This window comes from Mastigoproctus giganteus, chromosome 1, assembly GCF_048544385.1.
Source record: "Mastigoproctus giganteus isolate SK-2022 chromosome 1, ASM4854438v1, whole genome shotgun sequence".
NCBI classification, from domain to species: domain Eukaryota; kingdom Metazoa; phylum Arthropoda; class Arachnida; order Uropygi; family Thelyphonidae; genus Mastigoproctus; species Mastigoproctus giganteus.
The window spans coordinates 180,186,348-180,209,361 of NC_143575.1; positions in this window are offsets into that span (position 1 = coordinate 180,186,348).

Sequence of the window (23,014 nt, forward strand, 5' to 3'; positions counted from 1 at the left end):
CTCAACTATATGGTCCTCGGCACCTCCATCTTACTAAAACAGGTTCCTATCCCTGGAATACTGGATTTTAAAATGGCTAAATAAGGTTGCATGCCTATCACCTACAATCTCCAAATCTGTCATGCTCTCTAATCGAAATATGCCACCTTGGAAGTATCATATAAATCTCCAGGAACCTAATGATCGCCCAGCTTCTCTCCGGAAGATTAAGCTCACCTGATATCTGGGATATCATTGCTAGACCGTCAGATCGTAATAGTGATCATCCCAGCGCACTGCCATACAGATCAAAGCTGTGTAGCATGACCTCCCTGGATAACATGCTTCCATTTAATTCCATGGAAATATTTAATAGGTTATCCGTTGACTGTCTGCGCGGTAGCACAGTGGTATCGTTACCGTCCTCCCCATACCGGGTTCGAATCCCGTCGATGACGCGAGGAACTTTTAATGGGCTTTTTTCACTCCGTGGCTGAGTTAGTCAGAAGCTACGCAAGGACAAAAGGTACAGATTTGTCTCTCTAGCAGATATGTATGCCCTGGTCAAACTGTAGGTGATAACTTGTGTGATGTTATATTATCCACGATTATGTATTTATGAAATCAGATGTTGTTTTAAGCCATGTATGTATCAACTCATTTGAGTACCCTATACACAGATTGTAAATAGTATGGCAAAAAGTTATTCATTAGTATCATGTAACCCGTGCCCTCCAGCTGTAAAGGGACAGTTCTTTGGAAATATATTGATAATAATAATGGACATAATGCACATGGGTTTATAAATTCGGTCTTGGGTGGCCCTAACATGACTTTTTTGTTTTAGGTAAAGTACACTAGCTTGAACGCTAACTCAACTCCACAACTCAAGAGTTCTGTATTCAGTGTACCCTGTGATGAATACAGAACTTTGTAAAAATGCCAGAAATCTGTCTGAGATATAATTGCAAAAAAGGCAACAACCGATATTTGTACGGTTAATGAGCTAGTTTGTTTTGCTGCTACTAGATAGCAGCATAATACCGCGGATCATTCATAAATTTTCCCCCATTTTGGATTAACTATTGCTAACACACACACAAATCATACAGCTAATTCCAAATAGGCGAATACGGAAGGTGCAAATTACAAGTAGCATTTCCTTAACTGGTAAGGTTACAAATGTGCTGATATTCAGTACAAATCAAAACAGACAAAAGATCGAATATGATTGAAAAGTTTCCTCTCATTGGTTACTGAGCATACTTCTCAACTTCAGTTCTACCGAGTCATTTCTCTTTGCGATGAAGTAATAACACTGCCTCCCCGAGACGTGGAAAGCATTTCAGGATGCTGAAATGCTTTCCACGTCCATCAGCGTATCATTGAGATAGAAATTAGTTATACCCATTACGAAATCAGCATCAGACTATGTATATATTAAGTGCAATAGCATCATTAATACACAGCCATTTCTGAATAAACAGGATTTATAAGGAGGCATCGTTTTAAGTTATATCTCATATTGTGTATACCTTCACAACGAGTTGCCATTGTGAAGGTATTCACAATATGAAATATAACTTAAAACGATGCCGCTTTATAAATATTCTCTTTATTCAGAAATGGCTGTGTATTAATGACGCTATTGCACTTAATATATACATAGTCTAAATTTGCTCGCAGCTTGAGGCTTCAGCCCTAAATGCATCTTAATCTAAATCAGCACCATTAACTTGACTAGTGAATATACAGTACTGCTTTCATTTTAGAAACCGTTTCTTTCAGTCTCCACTCTATAATAAGCAACTAGCCTCAAAATTTCTTCAAATACTCCACTTCAAAAATTTAATGGTTACAGCCGCATTATACTATTTCTCAAAGTATGCGCTAGATGGAGCCACCATTCAATTTGCAGAACAACCATATTAACCAATTTTAAAAAAACGAAGTGGGTGAATACAAAAATAAGAATCTCGTAAAGGTATCTGAGAAGGGAGCATCAAGCTCCATTCAGAACCCGTTCCAACATTTTTAATAATACTGGTCGGCATTAATTTGCCTCCCTAATATAATCTCGACAGATTCTCGTAGAAAATATGTCCAAAAAATCAGATATGTGCTTAAAAAGTTCTCATCACCCTCAGTTTTCAAATATCGTAGGTTAATGAACGAGAACCAAGATCTGTCGTTAAAGCTTCATTTATTACATTCCATTTAGACTTTTTTCCTGAAAACTTGGGAGAGATCTCCGTTGGCAACTAGAGGGGGTAATACTCTTAATCTGATTATCAGTAATGATTCTTCATGCATTAAGAATCTGCAGATAATGGAACCACTAGGTGGCAGTGATCACAGTGTGCTGAAGTGGGATTTCCTCAAAGAGGAAATCATCTACCATCAGGGGTAAAGGGACGGGTTTTTGCTTTCGTAAAGGCGACTACGATGATCTGAGACAGTATTTAAATTCTATACAGTGGGACCAACTGATGATGTTACCAACAGCAAATCCAAAATGGGAAGCATTCAAAGAATTAATCTTGGAAGCTACTAGGCTTTTCATACTAACTAAGAAATATTGTTCAAGATTTAAGCCTAAATGGAAGTCAGATGAACTAATGAGACATATGGCAGAGAAGAAAAATGCATGGGATACATATAAATTGGAAGGCTATGACATATGATAGATATAAGCTGGTCTGTAACCAAGTCACAAAGGAGATTAGGCAGGCAAAGGATGCAAAGAAAAACAGAGTTCTTTACCTATGTAATCTCTAGAAGGAAAGCGATGAATCAGATTGGTCCACTTGATATCGATGGTTCAAACTTGATCCTGCTCAAGTAGCTAACAAACTAAATTCATATTTTACATCACACATGAGGAGTTATTCGGGGAGGTAAGTTCGAGAGGTGTATTAAACTCTAGCAGTAAGCTAGATAATCTTGTAATAACTGAGAGTAAAGTGGAGGAGAAATTGTTGAAGATAAACATAAGAAAAGCACTTTGGGTGGATGGAATCTATCCAGTTATATTAAAGGAGGCAGCAAAGGAAGTAAGCAAACCCTTAGCCATAATTATGAGCGCTTCCTTGGACTCAGGGGAGGTACCCATGGACTGGAGATGTGCAAATGTGACCCCAATCCATAAAGGAGGATCAAAGGGAGACACAGGTAATTACAGATATGTTAGTTTAACTTCTGTTCCAGTGAAATTAATGGAGGCACTGGTTAAAGAAACATTGCAGGATTATCTAAACAAGACTAGTTACAGTTCGGACACAGCGTGGGTTTGTTAAGGGGAAGTCTTGCCTGACCAATTTGATTGGATACTATGATGTAGTCACAAAGGAACTAGATGCAAACAATTTTGATATCATATATTTGGATCTTAGAAAGGCTTTTGATACTGTTGCACATGGAAGACTGCTGCACAAATTGGAGTAGTGTGGCACTGGAGGCAAATTGCTGCTATGGATAAAGGGATGGTTGAGCGGAAGAAAATAGAGAGTGGTAATCAATGGACACTGCTCTTCGTGGACTAATGTTATTAGTGGAGTCCCCCAAGGTAAAGTGTTGGGTCCATTGTTTTCTGTATTCCTTGATTAAATTGATGATGGTATATCACGCTTAATGTCCAAGTTTGCAGACGATACGAAGATTGGCAAGATTGTTAATGACACTAATGCCAGCATGCTGCTGAAACAGGAATAGAAAAGTTGAGCATATAGGCTGAGAGGTGGCAACTGAAGTTTAATATTGACAAATGCAAAGTACTGCATATGGGAAGCAGTAACCGCAGAGTAACGTATAAACTCTGTGGTAGAGAATGAAAAGGACCTGGGGGTAATTGTGCAGGCAAATATGAAGTTTTCTGAGCAGTGCAGACAGTCTGCAAGAGTAGCTCATGGTATCTTGTAAATGATATACAGGAATAATTTTTATGGCAGGGATAAGGAGGTGATTATTCCCTTGTATAAGGCAATGGTCAGGCCACACCTTGAGAACTGTATACAGGTCTGGATACCTCATTTCAAGAAGGATGTAGAGCTATTGGAACGAGTACAGAGAAAGGCAACAAAGGGTTGCTCTTACGAAGAAAGGCTTAAATTTTGCAAATTACAGTGTCTGGAGACTAGGCACATGCGAGGTGATCTGATTGAGGTGTATAAAACCTTAAATGGTTTGAGCATGCTCAATGCGAATGGAATCCTTCCTCTTGCTCAGAATAACTGTCTGAGAGAGCATAAATTCAAATTGAGGAAAGACAGTTGTAGGACAGATGTGCGAAAGTTTGCCTTTAGCCAGGGGGTGGTTAATTGCTGGAACAAACTTCCATCTGTCGTTGTAGAAGTTAATAGCGTAAACAGATTCAAGAACTAGACAAACATTTGGAGCGAGTGGATGGGTGAAATGAGAAGGGGTTCGTGTGTGTGTGTATTTTTTTTTTGGCTGATGCTATATAAGCTTGCTTTCTTCCATCATGTGCCCTTGCTAATTTGAGAAATATCTTGGTGAAGTAACTTTCAATTGAGAAATATCTTGGTGAAACCTTTAGCTAATGCCAAAGGTTTTACCAAGATATTTCTCAAATAAAAAAGATACCCAAGAACATAGAGTCCAAATATGTCGGCAGACTACTCTTCAAATTTCGTACGGGAGACACCAAATGGACGACTATAAAAGGCAAAACACGACAAAATAAGTGATTTTTGTTATCAGATAAAAACTGTAAATAGAACAAGGTTAAGAGACCCACTGTTCAATATTTGTTACTGTATGTAATGTTTTCTTAAAATATATAAAATCTTTTTTACTAGAAACTTAATTTTTTACTTTAATCTTTTCTCCTTTAAAATTGGCGGGTGTTACAGCAATAAGGGTGCCATATTTGAATCCAGCATCATCAAATCTACAAGAATCACCCTGAATTTTAACTGGGAGAGAATTTTATTTCCCAGACCATTTCAATTTTTTGTTGTCATTATTGTTGCTATTAACTCCACTATTTTTAAATTTCATGCCGATGAGGATAAAAAGAATAAAAATATAAAAAAAACCATACCAAAAAATAGAAGCCAATATATTTTATGGGTTAATCTCAAACATTGTCCTCCCCAATCAGGTTCGATCAGTCGATATAAGGGTGAGTTAACATTGCTACATATTAGTAAACTGGTATTCTTTTTATAGTTTTTGGTGTCGAATGCACTTTTAAAACGTCACGTCAGTACTTTATTTTTTTTGTTAGTTGTTGGCGCAACTGCTTCTGTGGCTATAATGCACCTCCCAAAGTTTTTGCATTTTAATCTGATCCAAGCCCGAGGCGGAATTCGAACCAGCGACCTTTAGTTTGCCAGGGAGGCACTTTACCCACCTGGCTAGCCCGGTCGGCACGTCAGTACTATAATTCATCAAATAGTTTTCTGTTTTTTTTTTTTTATGTTTGGCAATTACACAATTAAATCAACCGTACAGGTTGATTTAAAGAAGTCATACGAACTTCATTTCATCTGCAGATTTGGTCATCACAAGAAGTGAGCTCCTCATATACAATGAGAAGCCATTTTATTAGGCACACTTAACTAATAGCGAGTGGTTCCCTTTTAGCCCTCAGAATATCAGGGATTCGTCGTGACATGACCTCAACGAGGTGTCGAACGCGTGCCACAGGGATACTGACCCATGCTGACTAAATTGCTTCATGCAGTTGTTGCAAATTCCAATGCCTCATATCACGAACTGTTCTGCTTGAAATAACCATACGCAGGTGGATTATTGCAGTCATGAAGGGATGTGCCTGGTCGGAAACAACTGCATGATAACCTGTGGCATCCAAATGTTACACAACTGGTATCAGGGGATTCAGTGTTCATCACGAAAATACTCCCTACACCATTACACTGCTACTGCAAGTCGCGGACCCGTCCTGCATTTTTGATTCCTGGTAGGATGGTTCTATGGACTGTTTTCACTTCTGGAGTACTGCAGATATATCTAGAGTACATACTAGCAGGAGATTTTAATGCAAGGGTTGGTGCTCAATCAGTAGACAAATGTATAGGATCAGAAGGCGAACCCGTGGTCAACAATAATGGAAGATGCCTGATAGACTTCTGCATACAAATACTTTTTTCAGACACAAGAATATCCATAAATTCACATGTGAAGCAAGAAACAAAGTCTATAATAGATTATATTATCATTAATGAAAATTTAATTGACAGTGATCACTATCTAGTAGAAAGCACTTTCAAAATAAAAAGAAATTATCTTAATAAAAAGAAAATAGCAACAAAACTACTAAGAAATTAAAAATACATTTGTTGGAAGACGAAAGCACTAAATTCGATTGAAAGATAAACTCAAATCAGATGAAAGTGATAATGTTGAGGAAATCTGGTCAAACATGAAGAAATCAATTCTGGGAGCTGCTGAAGAAAGTCTTGGATATAAACCTATAAAAAATAAAAACTGGCTAAGAACTTCGAATGAAGAATTGAAACAAACAATCAATGAGAAAAAAAATGACCTATAAACTGTTCCTACAAACTAAAGACCTACATCTACACATAAAATATAAAAGCTTCGAGCAGAAGTCAGAAAACTAACAAGAAGAATCCGACGAGATGACTGGGATAAATTTGTTAAATCTTTAGAAAGTGATATCACGGACCCATAGAGAAGAGCTTTTAAAATTTTTAAAAAATTACAACTAGACACAAATGATCAAATAAAAACCAACTTCATCTCCCAAGCAGAATGGAAGCAACACTATTCCAAACTATGGTATAACCCAGGCACTAGGGAATTGGAAGATGAATCTGTGAAAACCAAAGATGAAGAAAATATAACAATGGAATAACTAGAGTTAATATTACAAAAATCAAAAAACCGAAAAAGCCCAGGCATAGACAATTTGAATGTAGAACTATTTAAATATGTTGACACCTTACTAAAAAACGTACTACTAAAATTATTTAACATCATATGGCATAAGCAACAGATACTCAAAGATTGGGAAACAGGAATAGTAATCAATGTACACAAAAAGGGCTCCAGAAATAACCATAACAACTACAGAGGGATAACACTGCTGTCAACTGCTGCAAAGCTATACTCTAATATACTAAAGAATAAACTTAATAAATACAGTGAACAATTCTTAGAAGAACAATGTGGGTTCAGAAAGAGAGAAGCACAATAGGTGTCATTTTCTCACTACAACAAATTTTGGAGAAAAGAAGAGAATTCAATCTACCAACATTTCTGCTCTTTATTGATTATGAAAAAGCATATGACAATGTAAACCGGGAAAAACTTTGGCAGACAGATTCTACGTGAAGAAAATATCCCAACCCAACCCAACTCCAGAAAGCGATCCAAAGCCTATATAAAAACTCTAAAAAGTCTGTATAAAATATTCTAATGGCCTATTCATAATAAAATATAAATAGTGTTATGTTAATTAAAATAGTGATGTAAATAGAATGATAATATTCCACCGGATAAAAAGATAACTGTCTGTATAATAAAATATGAAATTTTAAACTGCAAAGAATTATTTACAATAAAACAAATGTAGATAAAACACAGGATGATAAAAGCGCTAAAATACTGATGACCGTAGCTTTCAGAGGCATCCAGCTCCTTTTTCAACAGTGAGGTTTATCGTACGGCACATCCTTAAATATCATTTCCTTAAATATATTCCCAACCCCAGAGGCCTATTTGAATATTCTAATGGCCAATTATCAGACCCAATTAAGACATCAATAAAGGAGTGAAACAAGGTTGTGGACCATCACCAAATTTATTTAATATCTACATCAATACAAGAATAATAGAAACAATTAACAACGGAATACTGTTGAATAACATTAATGAATAAAATCCAAACTATATTATATGCTGATGATCAAGTTATAATTGCAAAATCCAAAGATAAACTACAGATAGCAGCAAATGAACTTAATAAAATAGGTAAAAAGTACGAGATGAAAATCTCCACCTCAAAATCAATGGGATTATGTGGAAAAAAACATACAAAGAGTCAAAATTGTTATTGATGATAAAATAATAGAAAAAATATCTGACTTCAAGTATTTGGGAAATTTAATATCAAATGAAGGGAAAGACATCCAAACTAAACTACAAAAATATAATAAAATGAATGGAACGATTAAACGCCACTTCGGAAAACAAATGACAACTAAAACAAAATTACGACTGCACAACATCACTTCAAAATCAGCCCTTTTCTACAGCTGTGAGACTTGGGTCATAAATAAGAAAGATGCACAGAAACTACAAGCAGCACAAATGAGATTTTTAAGACCATTATTAGACTTTACAAGACTAGACCACCAAAGAAATTTAGATATCCGCGAGAAATTAAAAGTAGACAACATAGTAATCTACTTTTAACGTAATGACATAAAACGGTATCAGGAAAAATGGATCAGCCACATAGAAAGAATGAACCCAGACTGGATCCCAAAATTAGTATTTAACTACAAACCAGGCAATTCCATTAAGTTCCCGTTTTCAGACTAACCATGGATGGACTTCGGTCCAGGGGATGGTAATGTCATGAAAATGATTTTATATTGCTAGTCTAATTTAAAATATTTTATTAATTTAATGCAATATAACTCAACAACTAAATTAAAAACTTGAAATCGGCCACTTGGCCTCTCATAAGAAAGATTAATCTTGATTTAATCCATTTATCTTAATTATGGGAGTTCCCGTCCCTGCCACGAGGAGGCGGGCCTCTACTATCTTCCCGTATCCTTTTACTTCTCTTAAATACCGCAACTACAAATTTATTAAAATACGAGAAGAGAATTCATAAACATGATCGACAGACCACCTCTCTCCAGACTTCCAAGAGACATCTCTAATTCATACCTAAAATCAACATATGTTATACATTCGAACATAATATGTAATGTTGTCTCTGGACTACTACAATGACAAAGTCCACCGTCCACCAGCCCCAACTGATTAAGCCTCATGTCCAGACAATAGGAACATTGAGCTCAGTCCAAACTGTAGCCATGGTTTCTTCTTCATATACACAATTTCTACCCTTGGAATGAACTCAAAGGTCTGCCGTCCTTTTTCACACAAATCCCAATTTTCCTGCCATTTATTTAAAATTTCCTTCATAATCCTTTTCTTTTCTAATTTTAGATCTAATTTTGAATAAGTCCTTGTATTATCAGGACAAGATGTTATACCTCGATATGTCCTAGTTATATTTCTTTTTGTCAGGAACAGAAGACCCGCCAATAAAACCATTGACTGAACAGTGACCCTACCCAAGACCACCTGCAAGGCCTCTGAGGAGACAGTTCGACACGCTCGAGTTATTCCTAATAATGCAAATCTTTGTGCTTGGATCAAATGCTTTTGGATTATTACGATTGGTATTCTGTGCACCCAAGCCCCAGAGGCATACGTTATGATTGGCAGGAACAAGCATTCATATAATAGATTTGTGGCTCTGCCCTTTATTCCCCATTCAGTCCGCACCAACCTCCGGAGCTTAGCATAGTGTCCGAATTTTTTTCTTTTAAATACTTAACGTGTTTGGTGAAATACAACCGTTCTTCTATTTTAAGTCCAAGATATTTATTTACTCTCACGTAACGAAATGCATCACCCAGAAGCCTCACAGTAGGAGCCCGGTTCATACTCAGTTTTCATTTTAATAACATTTGGATAGTCTTTTCATTAGATATTAATAACTTGGGTATTTTTGGAACAGTCTGCTAACTTGCTTAAAGCCTCATCAGCCTTACTTTCAACTTGTGATCTGGCATTTCCAGAGACAATCATAACCAAATCATCCGCATAGGCGATACTTTCCACATCTGGTATTTCCTCATTCAAAAATTCATCGAATACGATATTCCAAACAAAAGGGCCTATCACCGAGCCCTGAGGACAACCTCGATATATTTTCCTGCTTACCTCACTAAACCTTGTTTTAACAACAACTTGTCGTTCACTAAAATAATTCCTGAATACAGAATAAATTTTATTAGAACAATCTGTCTTACTAATCCTATTAAGGATGCTCCCCCACCATTATCTGTCGAAGGCACCTTTAAAATCGACAAAAATACCCAGCACATCTCAGCCCACTGCTCTGCACAACATGGACCAATTTATAGGACGCATCGTCAGTCGAAAGACCTTTCTTGAAACCATATTGTTTTCTTGATGCTAGGCCTTTATTATTATAACTAATCATCAATCGGTTTACACATAACCGTTCATAAATTTTTGCCATGACCGGAAGGAGAGCAAAAGGACGATATGAATTGGTCTCATTTAACAATTTGTTCATATTTTTGATTAATAATTTAACTTGTGCCCTTCTCCAGCACGACGGAAAAGCTCCCTCTTCTAAACATTTATTATACATTATTGTATATACTTCAGGAAATTTTTCATAAGTTCTTTTTATTACAGCAACTTCAATTTTATCCAGGCTCGGCGATTTGTCTACCCTTGCAAGGGACACGACATTCCCAACCTCCTCATTTGTAAGAGGTTCTTCTAATGTAAAGGAATTATACCTTCTATTTGCTTCAGTTATCTGCCTATACGAGACATTTTCTTCTTCTAGATCATCCGGAAAGAGGTCATCCAGGATCCGGTTTACAGACCTTTCCCATATCAATGTCTCATTTTCCGCTTCTCCTATAGAACAGGAGACGTCTAAAATTTGCCGTTTGTTATTAATTAATTTAAAAATAGAATTCCACGGATCCTTAGATCCTTGCTCACCTACATATTTTCTCCATTTCTCAATCTTGGTTTGTTGATGGCATGAACGTAGTCACGTCTGAGAACTCTATACTGTTCTTTTACTACCTCACACATTTCACTATCACCAGATCTCCTAAGTCTTTGAAATTGACGCCTTTTCTTAAACACTATTTTTCTTTTCTGAGTCAACTCCATTGTCCACCAAAACACAGGCCTATTCACACCCTTCCTTTTCTTCATGCACCTATTACAGCACATTTGTATCATGTCAGTTAAACTTTTTACCATTTCTTCCGATGATAATTGAGTCCAGTCCACCTGTAAAACATTCTGTTCAAATTCAATGTCAAATCTGGCCCATGCCGCACTATTTATCTTAAATCTATCAATATCATAATATGTTCTTACATTATCGATACTTTCAATAATAAAAGAAATGACATTGTGGTCACTAGTAGTTAAGTTCTCGGTCACCTTCCAATCTTTAATTTTATGCATGACCGAATATGTCGCCATCGTCAAATCAAATGACTGCCCATGCGTTGACGAGTAGGTAGGTCCATGCAACATTAACTATCTCTAACCCAGAGGCAGCAATTAACTCCTCTAGTATCTGACCCCTATCATCAGAGACATTGCTACCCCATAGGGGAAAGTTAGCACTGGAGTCAATGGACACCACCACACTACAGGAACCCGACACTCTGTATAACTTTTCTAAATATTATATATGGCTATTTCTTCACTGTTACAAAATAAAACCTACCAAGATTACATACCACTTCACAGCATATATACTTCTCACTACATATAGAATTTATTCTAGTTACCACAAACTCTTTATTACTAACTATGATTGCTGTTGTAGGTCTATTACATTCATAAACAATTCTGTATCCAACAGGATATCCCCTCACTTGACCATCCACAGAGTAAGGCTCCTGCAGCAAGGCGATGTCCACGTCCTCCGTTTCCACTGCTTTATGCAGCTGGGCGGCGACTGCCTTTGACCGTTGTGCATTTAGTTGCAAAATATTAATATTTCTATACATAATTGATCTTCTTTTTAAAATTTTCAGTCGCCTTAATATATTCTGGACATTCCCTACTCACCGCAACATACACAGCCTTCACTCCCTTCTTAAAACAATTCCTACAAGTAGGCTCATTACTTCGGTCTGCACAATCTCTAAATGTGTGACCTGACTTTGCACAGTGTCCACAAAGCATTTCCCTCTTACAATACTTTGCGACATGGCCAAACATTAGACACTTAAAACATTGAACAACTGCAAAAATTTCTTTGAATTTACAGGAGGATCACCGTATAAATAGACATGTTCTATCACTTCATCTATTCCACAATTCATTATTCACCTGGAGTATCCAGTTATTTAACTGTGTCTTTTTATTTTTATTAACCGTTAATATCTCCACACACTCTTTAAATTTCTTTTCAGTAAAACTTTCCCCGAAATTTCCATGCCAGATTTGGTTCAGGAGTTCTCTTTCAATATCCAATTCAACGTCAAATATGACAATCCACGCATAAATCGGCTTCGGCACAGTATACTTTAATCCTAGTTCTTGCAATTTGGAACAAGTCTTGATTTTCATTAGGTCATCTGTTGTCTCTGCTTCTATAAGCACCCCACAATCTCTAATAGGTCTTATATTTCTGACCTTAACCGCCGCCCACATCGGTCTTACCTCTTTTAATATATCAACTTTAACCTCATCACTAGTTTTATGTCTATTCAAGGTGGCTTTTAAGATCATGACTTTTGGAGCACTAACTCTTTCTTCCACTTTTTTCGATACTACAGATGATAACTTTCATGTCGATCAACTTTCTTCTTCAACTTTTCCTTTAATAAAATGTTCTCGACATGTACTTGACGCGCCTTCTTTTCAACAATATCCCTTATGTCCAATATTCTTTTTATCGCTACACTAGATACATTACTATTTGTGTCCCAAAGAAACTCTTTAAGCTGTTCTTTAGTCTTAAAAATATAATCAAGATTTTCATCAGCATTAACTTTATTTACATACTTCTTTTTCTTGGTCTTTTCCTTATCGCTTAAGCCACCACAATCTGAGGTCATTTCCACTTGTTTCCTTTTCTTCTTTTTAGATTCTTTATGAGTATGTGAGGTACTTGGAAGAGACGACGACCTAGTCTTAATTGGTGTCCGCTGCAAAGTCTTGCCCGAAAAAACATCTTTTTCAGTTGGTTCTTGTACCTGTGCTACCAAATCATCTAACACTAACTCCTCAGGTTCATCATCAGTGACCCCCGCTCATGACTATCAACGATTCCTTATCTGTAATATCATCGTCATCAATAGATGAAGTCATTATTGTATACATAAAAACAATTATTTACAATTAAGAGTTGGACCTCAAAGATGAGGAACAATAAATAATTACACAATATTATAAATGAGCAAAGAGCTTCAGATCCAGACCGAACTTAATGAAAGTTAAAACACGCGAAAATCTATCCACGTGATAAAATCTCCTCCACCCAAGTTAAACGGGTGGGGTCCCAGGAGTAACTATAGTTAGCTTTAAACAAGGCAACTCAACTGGTTAACTTAGCAATCCGAAACCTCAAACTCCAACTCGGTTTTAATTTAGCAATTCCGAAGGGCACGGAAATGCTCCTGGAAAACCTCAAGAGGAGAAAATTTGAAACTCCCCTCTTGAGTCAAGATAAACAAGAAGGCCTCGTCCCCTAGTCAGGCTCAACTTAGCCAGGCAGGGGATTCACCACTACCTGCCCGCCCCGGACCGCGAGGAGGTGTGAGCCTAGACACTGACAATCAGCTTTGGGCAACGGAAGCAAAAACTCCTGTGTATCACACAGAGTATTAGCACTTACTAATCAGCAAGCAAAATATATAGCTTTCCGTACTTTGGCCCCAGCGTCACCCCCGGGGAAAACCTACAGCAAAGAGAGATGTTGGTTGACGAAGACAACGATGGCGAGATCAAGACCACCTCCAAGAGCTACAACGGAACAGGTCTTAAAAGACCTAAGCCGGACCAAGTTCATGATGATGAGTGAGTACTGGCGATATGGCTACCCCACTGAAGAAGCCAAAACACGGGAATGAAGTGCTTTTATAGGCATGAATAATTGGCATAATATGAGGCTCTGTAAGACGATAGATCTATTTTTATTAGATACTCGGAATTTACATGCCAGGATGACTATTATATCAAATATTCGCCTTCGGCGATACTTTTACGCAATAAAATATTCGTGAAAAACATTTTGTCGAGTAATGTATTTGACTTAAAACATAAATAAATAAGAACAATAATAAATCTACAGCCATTGTCAATCCACTGCAGGATCGAAGCCTCCTCAACAAGTCATGTTGAAGAAATGGATCATAATCTGCCACGTTAGTTAAGTTTGGGTTGGCAGATCGACCTTATTTATATATTTATTTACATTATATATATTTATTTTATATTGTGACAGGATTTTCGCTGTCACTGCCACTAAAGATGGATACTTGCTATTAGGTACGCTCTTCAATACTTTTGTGTAGAAGTACACAAAAGTATTGAAGCATTACATGTAAATTGACATTTACATGTAAATGAACGACAGGAACATATTACTGGTAATTATACGATTTGCTAATTACGTTACCCTAAGGCAACACCCAGAAAGGTCACTATCGCTTCAATAATTGGGCTATAATAGAATTGACTGCAAGCGCACTCACTTTTACTCGTAATTTACAAGATGTCTTATGTTTCCGATGTTTAAAAAGCTCTCGAAAGTTTCGCATCCTTTATTCAAATGTCAAGAAAATCTTGTACAGTACGTCTTAAGGAACTGCTGTCGGAAATATAGTGAAGGCCATTCGTGATTAAAATTTCATTGTTTACTTAACAGCCGTTCGATGCCGTGAAAGGAAATTAGTTTGAAAAAGTAATTTTACAACATAAGATCAATTAGTATATTTCCGGAAATGAGCTTACTGAATTTAATGGCGATTAACGTTAGAGGGAAATATTCTACAGATTTAGCAGAATTTCTGGAGATGGTTTTATAGATAAAGTTAAACAATGGTCGCATATTTTAAAAATATGCATAAGCTTCTCCCACGAAGAAGAGCCATGTGGACACAACTCTACGGTATTACCACTTTTGTCTACGAAGGCTAACACAAACACGATTTGCTAATTACACACACACAAAGATCATTTTAGTGTGGAAAGTTTCCTATAAATTAATATCTTCATTAACTTTAATTTTATCTTTTCTGGACGAACTTCGATCTAGACTGTGGCTGTCCTATCAAGCTCATATCACTCTCCCTCCGCGGGGAATACGTTACCTGTAAAGTATCATGTTTGGCAAGATAACGGTGGCAAGGAAAATAGGGGTTAAGGGAGAAAAACAGGAAATATGCCCATAAAATATACGAAAAAAAAAAACGATAATGAGGTTGACAACAAGAAAAAAAATAAATATAACACATTTCTTCCTATGCTTCAATTTTCAAAGCGTTACAAAAACAAATCCAAAATACGTCCGGAGATATGTCCACCAAGGCTGTATATAATTGGTACTAACAAATGCGTCAGAGAACGAAGCCTGGGATGGGGCATAAAATGGGCAGCAAGGTGCTGGATGCACATTTTGTGCTGCCGCAAGATTACGGGGAAAACTCCATTCAGTTCAATGGCAATTACTCTCTAAGTGTGCTGTGAACACAAGTCTAGCGTTCTTTAGCTCTAAGGCACTACATTATTATATTACGTGGTAGATAAAGTAATTTATTATCGAAATGATACAATTTTAAAGGAACTTCACCACCTCAGTACCAAACACTTAAAGTATCATTTGGCGCTGTGGGGGTTCAATTCAATTCCTTTAAATTTTATCATTTCTATAATAAATTATTTAATCTACCACGTGATATAATAATGTAGCGTCTATCTTCAAGACTGGCTTGGGCCGCTCTCTCCAGAATTGTAAAATTTCTGCTTTCGCCGATGACCTGACAATTGTGAACTCAGGCAGTTCTCCTCCTGCGGTGTTGGAGGTAAATGCAAAGAGGATTTTAACTGACCTTTCCACCTGGTCATTGGCTAACAAACTTAAAATCAATTCAGTGAAAACAAAAATGCTCTTTAAATCCAAGTTGGATCTCAGGCGGCCTCCCCAAGTCAGAAATTTTGGCAAGCGGCTCCCTGTAGTCAATCAGGCAAAACTCCTTGGGGTCGTTATTCACCATAAGCTTTCCTTCTATCCCCATCTGATTCACGCGAGTACTAAAATCAAAAAATTCACATGGTTAATTATTAGATTTTCCAGGGTGGAGTCTCTCTAGGAAGTCACTCTTTTTCTACTATAATGCTGTTTTCCTGCTCATGATCACTTTTGCAGCAGAAGCTTGGTTTCACCGAACCACCAATTCCAAAATGAGGTTAAAACTGAATTGCATACAGCGGAGGATGCTCCTCTCTATTCATAATCTGTAGAACAGTTTCCACCGCTATAGTGCAAGTTATTGCGGGGTCCCTTCCTCTGGATTTATTTGTCATCTATCGCGGCTTCTGCTTTCGACACAAAAAAACATACCTAAATAATTACTTGGTATCCAGCTAAATTGAAATGAAGATCCTAAAAAAGTAAAATCCAGATGCTTTAACGAGCTAATTTATCTGGCAGACCAGATGGGACGCCACCTGCCACAAGAAAATTCTTGCCTGATGTGACCTTCTTGCTCTAAATCGGTTAAAACCTGATACTCCTTAACTCAAAATCAAAACTATTATATTTAGGGCCACCCGTAATCTCTTACATATACCCATTTATTTATTATGTCTGTAAATTGCGTGTGGTCTCTGGTCGATTTGCCTGTTTTGCTGGACGAAAAAACCAGTTTCTGGGGATAAAAATCTTGCTATCTACGCCTGAGACCAACCAACTAACTCAGCCACGGAGTGATAAAAGCCCATTAAAATCCCTCGAGTCATCGACGGGATTCGAACCCGGGCCTTTTCCACGTGTAGGGAAGTACCATTGTGCTACCGCGCAGATGGTGCTCCTTAACTATGGAAACTTTATTTCTGGTAACTCGGCATGGTCTTTCAATCAAAAACTATCAGTTTGGCTTGCATCACACCGATTGGAGTCACCTTCTCTTTAACTGTGCAATCTACGACGATCTTAGGATGAAGTTCGGAACTGACGTGTGTTTCTCTCTCTCTCTCTCTCTCTCTCTCTCTCTCTCTCTCTCTCTCTCTCTCTCTCTCTCTCGGAATTGTTTCTGCAGAAAAAAAACCATCTTTCAGCTTTTCAGAACTTTTCCTCCTAGGTGTTTACTCGCAGAAAGAGAATCAACGCCACGCCGAAGTAGTGAACCAAAATAGTGAGTGGAACAATAATTTGGTTCTCTACTATCTTGGATGACAAAAAAAAATGTACTTTCAGAGATTTCTGTGTAGCGTTGGGCTGCTCGTGAATTAAACATAACTGCACCAAAATTAGCTATATTTCTTCTATGGTTCGTGTACGCAAAAAATGCCATTGAACAGATCCTCAAGGACACCAGTTCGGCTTCTGAATTATCCTGGATGTCAAACCAAGAGTACTTATTGAAGGCTACTTTTTTATATATCATTTTATTATTTATTTTTTTCTTTACCAGCACACTGTCTTTTTTATTATTTAATTTTATTTATTTATTATTACTTATTTTTTGTTAACCAGCACCTTTTTTCCCTCTCATTATTCTAACTAGCACCAATATCTTTTTTTTTTTTTTCCTAATCAGCACTGCTGGTTTTTTTTTACTTATTCATTTTTCTAATTTATTTATTCCTTTTTAATTTTTATTCTTATTATTATTTTTTTCTTTCATAACTAGCACCATAGGTTGTCTTTCTTTTCCTCTGGAATGGGCCTAGAGGATCCTGGCCCACCTTTTTGGCAACACTAGGTGGGTCATAATCTTTTTTTGAAATAGTAAGTTAGGTTAGAGTACAGCTCCCGTGCTCTACTGGAACTGGCCCACTTTCCCGTGGTGTGGACGAGTACCCAGAATCATCTGCCCGAGTGACTAATGATTCTGTGAACCCAAGAGGCCAGAACAGAACACACACAAACCTACACCAACATATTTCTGGCCCATTTACAGTTTATTCTGTTCTTCAGAGACACGAGGCGGAGTTGAATAGACATTCAACGTATGTATATATACATATGTGTATATCCTTATACATATGCACATGTCCACATCTTCATTAACCTAATAATGAACAATCAACGTAGACCAACCCTCCCCTTCCACATAACTGTTTTATTCTTCTATTTAAGGAGACTGGATTGATTTGCGTAAACGTATATTTAAAAATAAATTGTAAAACTTTGATGTATAAATAAAAAGGCGTGTTATCTCAAATCTGAGATTGGGAGGAATTAATGTAATTGGAACTTCCTTCCTTATAGAGGAGAGATTTTTGGGAAATTCGTACAGCTAGCGATTTCTTTGGCTCGCCACAGAAAGGAACTTGTTGGTATCTCCTAATCACAATGCGTTTGCATTTTTGGGATGATAATTTCTACATTTTGAAACGATATAACAGTTTTTGGCATATAATCAATTGCCATTTGATTATGGATCATTCCATATCCTATTTACAAAACGACGGAATAACTTCATTGCATAATTTAAGGAAAGCACGTTTTCCACTGTTTGAGGAAAAATGTATAAGTAAAACTAGAGAAATGTAGCCTGCATACTTTCTTAGGCCTGACGTAACACAGTGGTCAGGACCGAGCGTGCATAGCACGCGTTCCTTGAGTGGGCCGCGGTTCAAGCCCGTGACTACTAAATACGATAAATATTTGTATTGACGATTTATTTTAAACGCTACTGACTTGGTTGTCGTGCCGGAGTATAAACAGGGAAAAAAAATAATAAATAATAATAATACTGCATATCACCACATGCTCTTTCAGGAAATACTTAAAATTGGTGTAAAGGTCCCCTTTGTAAAGGGTCTAGGAACAGGCTTAAATAGTATTTTTCACTTTTATTCCGGTGGGGGAGAAGAGAGAGAACTATGACACTTCTGAAAAATAGGTTAATGCAAACAGATATACATAATTACCATCTATGCCTCGTTGTCTATACTTTGTCTCCTCTATAGTTTTGATATAAAATATATATATATTATATATAATAGTTTTATATATAATTGCCCTTGCAATTAGCGAGGACAAGTTATATATAAAATTTATTAAGAATACAAATTAGCACAATTGTTACGATTATCTTCCTTCCACAGTGTGGAAAGGGTTTGGGTTCGAATTCAGTCGACTTGATTTATCTTATGGCGAAGCTCACATGTTTTATCTCCCGTATTTCTAGATGAAACGAGGGGTTTTCATCCAAAAATACAGGCAAAGCAACCAAAGAATATGCTCAATTTAAGCCAATATACTGGCACTTCGTCGCATTAGTTGATTTGGCACTCAGCACACAACCATTTTCAGGCTGGTTTTGATTTGTTTTTCAGTTTCTTATTTTACTATGAACTGGTTTTATTTTGTTAAGAATAGCTGTTTTTAACTCTTCCTTTCACGTAAACTGGAGCTTTCCCTTATTAAATTTAAACACGGAGTTTCTCTATAAAAATTGAATTTATTAAAATAAAGGGAGTATTTGCTTGTGATTTGGTTTTCAATTACACCGCTCTAATTAACTATGAATACATATTTAATAATATTTTCTAAGTTTTTAAAGCGCAGCCGTTGGTTGTCCTCTTTAGCTAACAACCACCGAATACAAATCTCTGCTTGAAATGTAAGACATCTTTGCATTACTTGCGGATGCTAAGTTATAAATGTTAATTTTTTTTTTTTTTTAAATAATTATTTATGGAATATTTATAGCCATAACCAAGAAAGACAACCTCCCGTTCTAGTGTCACACAAAATTCGGGTTTTACAAGATGTTTTTTAAGAAACAGCCAAAACAGTTATTTAAAGAAAAACTCGCGTTATCATACGTATACGCTATCTCGTAAACAAACAAAACGGGTTTTTGCGTCGAGCGAGAGATTGCCAGAACTAAAAATTTAAGTACATATGGATCTTAACTACAAATCAATAAATGGCAAGACAACTTAGTAAAAATATATATATTTAAAAAAAATTAAGTCTTTTTCAACTTGATGCCATAAACTATTTAAACTTGCGATTACTAGATCAAGGGTTCCCAAACATTTTAGACATGCGGAGCCTCAACATCAGAAAGAAAAAAAAAAAAAAAAAAACATTCCGGAATCTTAATTTAAAAAAATAAATAAATAAATACACTAAAAATAGAAACAGTCTGTCACTAGCACCAGATCGTTACATATATAACATGCACATTGACAGTCCAAGGTCACTCAGAAAAGGCCAAATTTACTTTTATGCACAGCGTATTCAGATTCAATTTTATTGTTTTAGAAAAAATATTAACATTCTAAAATTTCCTCGCGGAGCCCCAGTTAACAAGGGCTCCGCGGAGCATAGTTTTAAAAAGGCTGTACTAGATAATCTAAGAGGTACCAAAACTGACAGTACACAGCAAAGGAAACCATGCAATATTCTGCATTCAAGAAACATCTCGAAACAACCTTATTTGACAGGCTTCTCCGAGTGTTGCATTCAGTTGACAAGGGCTCGGAGAACATAAAGTAATATCAGTGAAGCTACAAAGAGCTTGAAAAGTCAAGAGATAAAAAAATGAAGGAATCCAGGCTCTTCTATGACATTTCATAACCAATAAGAATACTTGGATAGGATTTCTTTCATATTTTTTTCCTCAGAATAATAGTTCCAGGGACTGAAACATCATAATTTCACTTGAATCAATTCTGTGAAGCAAACAGACGCCCATTCAAATGCTCCATCAGTTTTGCTACTCCACATCACGGATCTCCAACACGCTCCTGTTTTTTGCAGTCCTCAGCCCACTCTGATGAAAGAGTCTCGTGCATTATTAGTTACCTAGAAGTACGGCCTCTTTAAAATTTTCCTGAAAGGAACTAGGAACTGTATTGCGGAGAAATTAGACTAGCAAATTAAAATCCAATTATACTCAAAAACTACTAGCTCTACCCGTTGCGTAAATTTCGCAATTGGTAGCAGAGTTTTTGTCTAGCTGTCCTAAAGAAATGTAGTCCGTGTTTTTTCGCGAGCAGGTAAGCCAGTACGCGTCGAAAACTTTCTCATTTCTTGTATCTGAGGAAACTTATCAATTTTCTTTCTTTTCACCATCTTTCCGATTATTCCATATGCACGTTGAGTAACAATTTCACGAGTACAAAATATAGTAGTCTCAATAATACTTCTTTGAAACGACATTTTTTTTATATTCTTGTGCCCTTCTGGTAACCTCATCTTAACATGCTAGAATGATCTGACCTGAGTCATTGCTATATACAATTGGCCGTGACTAAATACTGTACAGGGTTAGTAAGCGAAATTCCGACTCTATAAAACGTTTGCCCATGACTTTTATTTATAGTCATCGCCAAAGCTAGCCGAATAGCAAACTGCAATCTCTTAAATGAGAATGGTAAAGTCGAATCGGGTGGAGTCAAATCTGCATGCGGTAAAAGTACCCGTTTTCCTTTAGCTTCTCCTGATATTTCTAGATCCAAACAATTCTGATGCATAACTTTGACTTAAAGTCTCCTACCATTGATCAATCCTTCTGAAATTGCCATATTCCGCAGTAAAATAAAATGATCCCCAACTTTTTCACACTTAAAATGCAAGGCTTAACAATGAACACACCTTTCACTAAATAAGCCGATACTGTGACATTAAATCTTTCAGATCCTTAAATGAACAATTCAGACCGATCCTGGATGCATTTGCAGGAGAACGAAAATGCGTGTTTCTTCTTTGCCACAAAGGTACGTTCAGCACGACCGGTCAGAGTAGCGTAGCGGGGCTAAGGAGGGCAGCAACAGTAGTAGACAAAACTGGCCGTTCCATAAAATAAAACTATTCGGAATTTTTATATTTTCCCCATTTTTCTGCACACCTACGAAGAAACATCTTCAATCTGAGACCACTTTCAGTCCAATCGTTTAATATATCGTTCACAATGGCCGTCTCAAGAAAACGGCTTCCGTATTAATATATGGATATTTGAAAATCCTTTCAGGATACTTCAAAAAAATGGCAAATCTAATTAAAAAAAAAGAAAAGAAAAATATTTGTTTTAATGATTTTTCTTTTTATTCTAATAAAAACTAATCGGCATCACTTATGTCATTATGAAAAAGCAAAGTCTTCTTTCTTGTGTTCAACAAAAAAAAGCAAAAACAATGAGACTGCTTATATAAAGTAAACTCCCGTTATATCATGTTTAACATGATAGCGCTATCAGGTTAAAAGTAGGATAGCGCTATAAAGTGCTTTTTTTTTTCTTTTCTTTTTTTTTTCCTCTCTCAACTCATCTGGTTAATAATATCGAGTATCATTCATTCTTATCTGCTATAACGCTCTCCTTTAAATGATTTCCCGATTTAAGTACCATCCACAAATAAAAAAATAAATAAATAAAAAAAACGGATATATACCTCCTTCCTCTTGATTTTTCGCTCTAAAAATGGTATGATAGAGATTAATATTCTAGAAATCGTTAATAATAATTTTGTGATTTACTTCATACAATTCAAATCGAACCACTGAAAATAAATAAGCAGCTCAACATTCTATTCTAGCTATTCATAGTTGCATTTGCAATGATGAATAGCTAGACATTGAGGTTTTTTATTCAAAATTTTTCGTTCAACTTTCCTTGTTAGTACATTAATTAGTATCTTTGGTGTGGATGTTCAAAATTTTCGTTAATGAGAGCATTATTATTATGTTAATAGTACATTTATAATTTATACACTAAATAGTAAATACATGTTTACTTAAATGAAATCTTTTAAGATTCACTCTTTTTTTTTATGCAAAAAAAAAAAGGTGAAGTAAGCGCAGCAGGCGAATCGAGTTAAGTTTGTTTGTGTTGTTTGGTTTTTAGGAGCATTAGCAACTAAGGCCATATTGCTCCGGGATATGCGGTGGTCATTCCCTGACCTTTCCGCATCCTCCGTATTTGGTAGTGACGGGCTCGAACCCCGGTCTAATCAAGAAGCGTGTGCTAGGCACTGCTACTCCTTCCCACCTGGCTACGGAGGCGCCATCGGGTTAAGTGAG